The sequence below is a fragment of the Leguminivora glycinivorella genome, chromosome 13, assembly GCF_023078275.1.
Source record: "Leguminivora glycinivorella isolate SPB_JAAS2020 chromosome 13, LegGlyc_1.1, whole genome shotgun sequence".
NCBI lineage: Eukaryota > Metazoa > Arthropoda > Insecta > Lepidoptera > Tortricidae > Leguminivora > Leguminivora glycinivorella.
Window position 1 is genome coordinate 9,452,685 of NC_062983.1, and position 8,640 is coordinate 9,461,324.

Genomic DNA, 8,640 nt, shown 5'->3' on the forward strand with positions numbered 1-8,640 from the left:
AGTACCTACTTGCCATTTGGGCTCTGCTTTATATTTGGAAAAATATTTGCTGTTAATAATAAGTCCTACCAGTCTACCATATAAGGATAGCCAGTTGCACATAGGTACCTCTCTCTTGGACGTATTTTGAGTACCCGGTCAAAATCCATACTATACTATAGTTGGGAAATGTGTTTGTTTGTCCATCTTTCACGGCAAAACAGAGCGATGAATTGACGTGATTTTTAAGTGGAGACAGTTGAAGGGATTCCGCAATTTTCGAATTTAACGCGAGCGAAACCGCGGGCAAAAGCTAGTGTTTAAATAAAATCCAAATACGCCAATAAGTGTACATATACTACAGTACTTCGATTTACAACATTAGTTCTACATAGTCAAATGATGCATCGGAACGCAATAAGTACATAAGCTAGAAGGTCCCAACCGTCCTGATAAGCATGTTTGCCTGTCTGCGCGTCGGTTCCGGGCGTTATCGCACTGATAACGTTTTTATAATTGTCGGTCGGCTGGCACCTTTGGGGCTTGAGAACTTGTCTCCTGAGAATAGTGTTTACCTAAACTATAATAATAATTAAAACCTATACTACTTATACAACGGGAATGGTCTGTACAACGGGGAATGTTCTGATGAACTCTTTGACTTGGTGCCACCGTCGCGCTTTTATCACCGCACCTCCCGCCAAAGAAACAAAGTTCATCCTCACTTTCTCGACACGTGGCAAACCAAGAACAAACGGGCCTCCCGCTCGTTTTTGCCCAGAACGTGCAAGTTGTGGAATGAGCTTCCTTCTGAGGTGTTTCCCTTGCGCTATGACATGGGGTTCTTCAAGAAGCAGGTATTTAGGGTTCTCAAAGGTCGGCAACGCATAAGTGGCTCCCATGATGTTGCTTATGTCCATGGGCGGCGATGACTGCTTACCATCAGGCGGCTCGTCTGCTCGTTTGCTGCCTATTTCATAAAAAAAAAAGTTATTTTTGAAATCATAAGGGAGCTTCAAAAGACAGACAATTCAATATGCTCCTATAGCATAATTATGTACTATCGGCTGCAAAAGTGCATGGAAAATTTATCAATGAATTCATTCATAACTTCTCCATGCACTTTTACAGCTGATAGTACTTACTGTTCAGAATCGGACCCCTACCTATCCGGAACTAAAATAATAAATGCAATAAGTAACAAGATACATTATGTTTTCTTAGGTAAGATGCAGTGGGGTAATTTCGAAAGTCATCTTATTTCGAAAAACACATCAAAATCACCATTATTCTCATTATAATATATCAAGATTCGAAATTAGCCATGCACAAATTATACATATTAAAATTTGTTAAACTCTATTCAACAAAATAACCATCACAAAGCCATAATTATTAAAATAAAATTACAAGTTAATGTCATTACAAAGTTCACGGCTCAATCAAATCACCAACTCAGAATAAACAAGTACTCCATTAAATGGACATCGATGAGAATTTTTAAAGAAAATTTGAACAAATTACGACTCGGTCCAGTCCTTTCTTAAATAAATGTTTTTTTTAAATCATCCTTAATTGTTAGCTGGAGAGGAGCGGACGAGAAGGAACCAAGAAACATTACTTGTTAATAGGATTAATAAGATCGTATTTTTAGTAATTAGACTTAAATGTGGTGTTGGTCAAATGATTTACCTATTTCCTATAAAAATACGTAACTTATTATTTATTCAATTAAATTCATCAAATTCACACTTATACTAAAGTATAAATGCCAGTTTACATTTTAAGCATCCTCGTTATGCATATTTGGTATATTTTTGTTTTCGAGCTATTACTAAAGTCAATTCCTGCAAGATAATGGCATTTTATTATACCTAATCAGAAAACAGATATGTGTGTAGGTAATAGAGAATCATACGGACTATTTTAAAATCGTTTGGTTTCGCTAATAGTACAGCTACCCACACGACGAAAGATGTATGTATGTTATTTGTTAAGCATACCCTGAAGGCTGATACCGAAATTGATTATCTAATTAATCAAAGATATCACACAAGATATGAATATCTTCATCTTCTAAGTAAGTGTGTCATAAGAATTTGAAAACAAAACACTATACAATTTTATTTTATTCACAAATAAAACCTTTCAATATTTCATTATACAATCACTACTGCATGACACCATCCAAGTGATTACTACGGCGGATTTTTCCGTTCAATTGAACTTATGAAAAGTCCGTCGTCGCCCCCAGTAGGTAATCACTGTTTGATCTTATTATGTACAATTTTAGATTCGTTTAAACCTGCAACAGTTTTGAGAAAGTTCGGTAAATTGACAAAGCTTTGTCTGTAGCGATATAATACATAATTTACTTTAGTAGGTATATGTTGCTTCGAATCGTGCTTAAAATATATCATGAAAGCTTTTGCCCGCGGCTATCGCTCGCGTTAGAGACAAAAAGTAGCCTATACTATCTCCACTTACCTCTAAAAAATCACGACAATTCGTCGCTCCGTTTTGCCGTGAAAGACGGACAAACAAACAGACACACACACTTTCCTATTTATATTATTAGTATGGATCGATCTGTCATTGTGAAAGATGACGTTTTTTACATTTGACAATGACAGATTGATATTGTATCGATGTGATATCTTATAAATGATTATTTATATGACAGTCGTTGTAGCGTACCTATGTACAAAATACTTATAGGTATATGTGTACTTTGAAGTTATATTATAACTTGAGTAAGACGAATAAATGAAAATCGCATAATAATTTTATTTTAATTAATGTCGTTTCAATTCTGAAGTTGTACATAATTAAGATTTAAGAAGGAGAACTGAGTAGTATAAGGAGCGTATGCGTAAATACACAGAAAGAATCTAATAATAAAACTAAATTATGTACATAAGTTTTTACGCGTAGGTGATATTAATGTACCTGCCTACATTTCATTTGTTCTAATCAATGGCCTAATATTAAATTTTCCTTATTTATCCAACTCAAAAGATCAATATTATAACATCTAACAAAGGAAATGAAATCTTTAATTTCATCTTTCGTAAGCAAATACTTGTATAAAATGTCTCGTTTCGTAAAAAAGCCGGATAGTATTAAATCGGACTTAAAAGGAGGACTTAGACAATAATGAGCCAACAGCGATGTTGATACAGCGTCTGCCTGGCGAAATACGTATTATGCCATCCATATTTCTTGGCTTTAAGGCGGAAAAGTTTTGAGTGCTCATTAATTTAGGAGATAGGTATGGTAGGTGGGTATGGTACATATGTACTTTACAAGGTGTCTATTATGGACAAAACTCGTCTGAAAATTTATTTATTTTCGAACATAATAAGTAAAATACTCAGTAGGTAATCAACGCAAGTAAAATTATACAATACTAGCTTTTGCCCGCGGCTTCCCTCGTTTTAACACCATGGATGCAATAAAGAAATATGAATATGAATAAAATCGGAAATTGCGGAATGCTCTATACAAATTTCCACCCTCCATTTTAGGAAAGTCGGGGGTTACAAAGAATCCGTTTTGCCGTGAAAGACGGACAAACAAACAGACACACACACACTATCCCATTTATAATATTAGTATGGATGTATGTAAATTGTCGGATGCCATGTGATCTTATTTACTTAATGTCCGATTGTGAATTGCTTGTACATACCATAGTTCCCATGCACATTTTAGTATTACAATCTTGGAATAAACATGGATATAGGAAGCTTAAGGATATATTTTTATGTTATGCTCCTTAAGTAACATGTATATTGGCTATAGTCAGTATGTATACTACATAAATAAATAAATAAATATTATAAGACATTCTTACACAGATTGACTGAGGCCCAAGATAAGCTCAAGAAGGCTTGTGTTGTGGGTACTCAGACAACGATATATATATGAATACATAGAAAACATCCATGACTCGGGAACAAATTTCTTTGCTCATCACACAAATAAATGCCCTTACCGGGATTCGAACCCGGGATCGACACCGGGACATATGAAACGAAGATAATGAAAATACATACACATACTTAATCAAAATAACATACAAACATAATTATAATTGCCAACTCCATCACTCTCTTTTGAGTAATGAGTAGGCTACTTCGTATTATGTATTTTAAGGGTTCGGTTCGGTTTAGTTGTGAATATATAATTAGTTTAAATTATAGTTATGTTTAAATCCTCATTTTTACGTTTATTATTCAAAATTACTACACGAACACATATAGGTACCAACATGAATAAACAGATTCCTAAAGCATTGATACTTTCCCATTCGGTCAGCTAAAACAACAGACTGAAGAATAACTCACACAAGTGCTATTCCAAAAGGGCTTATGTCTCTATAAACTCCATATAAAATAGGTCCTTTTAAAATACACTCATGAAGTGGAGCACACGTTCGGCCGTCGACCCTCGATATTAGACTGGGCAAATAAACAGCGGGAATTATCAACGACAGAGGGCGCCGGTCACGTATCGAGACATCTATTGCAGTTTTGGATAAAACTATTCAATTTTCATCAAGTCTCGAGGTTACAAAAATAGCCTAAGTATTTAAAAGCGAACTTGGCCGTTTTTAACGTTCTAATTTTGGAAAAGTGTCTCGATACTCTCGATATGACAACAATATTCAAGGTGTGAGGTATGGTCAATGTATACTGTAGGTAGGTACTTTCTGTAGTAGGGCTAGGGTACCTGTAAATCAGTTGTCATTCCAGGGGGGTTACCATGACGTGCTAAAGCCGTTCAGTTTAGGTTGAGAGAGAGGGACGGAGCTATGTAACTGCTATAGCTGTGTCCCTTTCTCTCAACCTAAACTGAACGTATTTAGTACGTCATGGTAACCCCCCAGATCTAGAGAAGGGCCCAACTGCGTGTGTTTCTGCCACTAACGGCCCAGCCACGACATTGGTCTAAGCGCGACAGCGGTGAGCGGCAGCCATACGTGCGAATGAAAATCGCTATGTCTCGCTTCAATGTATGGCCGCCGCTCGCCGCTGTCGCGCTTAGACCAATGTCGTGGCTGAGCCGTAAGGATACCAAAGCTCAACAAGGAAGGAACGCGCGCGTAACACTTCTCAATTGGCATGCGTCCATAACTCAGATACCTAACCCTAAATGCAAAAATTCTTACCCCCGGATTTTCCGGGATATTTTTGTATATTGTCACTTACCCACTAGAAAAACCAAAACAAAAGAATCGGTGTTATAACACCAGGGTACGTATCCGAATGGCACAAACGCTCATGAAACAAACGCTCAACGCTCATGATTCGCCAACAAACTGTCATACAGTTTGGCGAAAATACTATAATAAGAATAATACTGTGTAACCTTTTTTGAGTAAATAAATTTAAAAAAAAAAACGCTCACGAAACGAAACGCTCGTAGATATCTATCTCTATCGCTCTTGCGTATTGGCGCAAGGGAAAACTTAACTTGGCGCAAGGGACAACTTAGAAATTGGGAAACCTAGTGGATCACGCTCAGCATCATGGACTCTATCAGCCTACCAATTTTTATCCAAATCGGAGACGTGATCCAAATGTACAAACTTAACGGGAATTGCTGAAAGGAGCCCTTGTGGCCTACCTACGATTTTTTTTGAACGATGACTATTTACCTTCAGACGATCCGTATGCTTATTTACCACCTGTACAATAAAAAATAGCATTTCTTTCTGCTAGTTAAAAAAAGTAGATCAATTCGAACCTCGGACGGTCCCCCGATATTAGACTGGGCAAATAAACATCGGGAATTATCAGTACACAGCAGAGGGCGCCTCGGTCACGTACGGGGGAGAAAATTTATCTGCTGCTATAGATAAAACTATTTTATGGGATTTCATTTTCATTTGATTTTATTTGTGGTTGTTTCGGAATCAATGATTTTGGAATGATACATACATACATACATATAATCACGCTTGTATCCCATAAAGGGGTAGGCAGAGCACATGAACTACTAAGTTTCAGTTTTGGAATGATGATGTTTTAATACCAAATACTTATGTATATTTTTCTTTCTTTTCTTTCAATGAAATGCTATTGTTTTAAGAGATATGTATTTTCATTGAATATCGCTTCAATAGGCTAGTTTCCTATACTTAAAATAAAATATTTTATGCTGTGCACGAAATAAAGCACTACATGATTAGAAGAAAAATATGGACAGTAGTTATGTTTAAACATAATTTTCATTAAATAAGTCAAAGAGAATAAAGTGATAAAGATATAAAGTGAATTGACCGTGACGCCAATCCTCAGTATTTCATAATAATTTCATATTAGCAACTCGTTTTGACAGTTATTAAAAAGTAGCTAATTTAGGAAGGTGTTACGAAGAGTAAATGAAAGACGAGCCATCCTGAAAACGATTGAAAATAGACGCGGAAAAATGATCGGACATTTGATGCGACACGACCACTTTTTTATTACTATTCTGGAGGGACGGATTGGACGTAAGAGAGGTCGAGGAAAGCCCAGACGCAGCTACATGGACCAAATAAAAGAAAAAGTAGGGGCCGTGTCGTATCAAAGTGTCAAAGAGCTGGCACAGGATAGAAAAAGCTGGAAAATACTCCACCGACAAGAGATTAACTCTTAAGTTTATGATGATGAATTTAGGAAACTAGCCTATTGGTTGGTTGATTATAAATTGTTACCCCCTTATTCATAAACGTTCACTAAAGTTATCAAGCCGATAAAGTTCGTTTGTCCCTTTCTATCACACCAATACGTCGGAAAGGGACAAACGAACTTTATCGGCTTGATACCTTTAGTGAACATTTATTAATAATGGGGTTAAACTTTGTATCGGTTCTTTAAACCAGAACTTCTATTTTTAGCGGTTACACGTGATTCCTACGATACAATCTGTGGAACATTCATACACTTAAAAAAATTATGTCGTACGATTCCTTTGGTATTTCAGTAGTTATGCCCATTCCATATTATCATCAGTATGTATTGTGGAAGGTTTTATTCCCCATATCTACATTTTTTCGATGATATTTCAGTGTCTAAGGGCCATTTGCATCAACCACATTTGACAGACACATCATCGTCACGCAGCGGACATCTATGGAACGTCCCATACAATAAAATTTTACGAACGCTTTAACGGTGACAGACGGTTGATGCAACCGGCCCTAAATGTGTTTTAATTTTATCACTGACATACTCGTATCTAGAGCTAATTAATCCCATACATTGAATGTCGAATCAGGCAGTTATGGACTGCAATTTCAGCATAGCTTTGGCAGCATAGTATGTATTACCGAATTGGAAAATTTAAAAGCTACGTAGGTATAATCTTGCACACCATACAAAACTCGAGCGATCTATTCACAACCAAATGTTTCGCAATAGATACATTGCTAGCGGCCTGGTATTGACCGAAGGACCGCGCATGCGTGCCAAGACGTAGCACCTAGATACGCGTTCAGCTATAGTTGTCAACAGGTAGGCTGAAGAAATAGGTTAGCTTTGGGTATGTGGCTTTCTAACAAAGAAGGGCCTTGTAATTCAATCCGTAATTTAGATAAAAGGTTCCAATAAATAAAAGATAAACACACTTTACGCTTGGAATGCCACATAACAAAATTATGAAAGCGGCCGATCTTATGATCCGGCAGATTGTAAAGTTTCTGTGTAGATAATAAACCAATCCAATCCAATCCTTTTGGGATAAACCATTTTGTGTCAAGAATTATAGTTGTTTTTTTTTTTTCAACCTTAAACTTGGTCGTAGATGCCAAGTCTTAATGTGACGGCATATGGATGATATTCAGTAGAAACATTGGGACGAAAATTAATAAAAATAAACCTCTTATTCTTTGACAAAGGTAAGGTAAGGTCAATAACTACTTACCTATATTACAATGAGATAAAATAATATCTTGCAAAAGTACTATAGGTACAGCTAACTATTTATATACTTAAAAAAACCGTTCTCTAGAATCTTATCTAAAATATCATTTTGTCACGATGACTGATTGAGATGCATTTAGAGTTAAAGAAAGGATGCTAAACAGGAAGAATTTCATACACTGACCAGCCATTTTCTTTCACTATCGAAAGCAAGTAATTAATTATATTCCAGTCTCCGACGTCGCCGCCTCCTCGACGATTGCTTTTGCGTGATAATAAATCAAGTATCAATGTACGAAAATATTAGTTCTTGGCGTCCTTTCTTTAGATGTTAACAACATGCTAGTTTCCTACTAGTCCAATCAGCTTTTTTTAAGAACTGTGTAAACGATTTGCTAATATGAAATTACTATGAAATACTGAGGAGTGACGTCACGGTCAATTAATTTACTTTATATCTTTCTCCTTGACTTATTAAATAGAAATCATGTTTTTTAAACATAACTACTGCCCATATTTTTATTCTAATTATGTGGTGCTTTTGCGTGCACTGCATAAAATATTGTATTTTAAGTATAGCCTATTATGTCTCATCTTTACTTGTCTGGTTATGTAGATACACACCTATTTAGTATTTGTAAATATTCATAGGTATTCGTTGAAACCTTTAAACTTACCTCTCGTCAATTAACAGCGATGCAGCGTCGAGCTAATAATTATTTACCCGCCACAGCAGCAACTTTAAAAAACA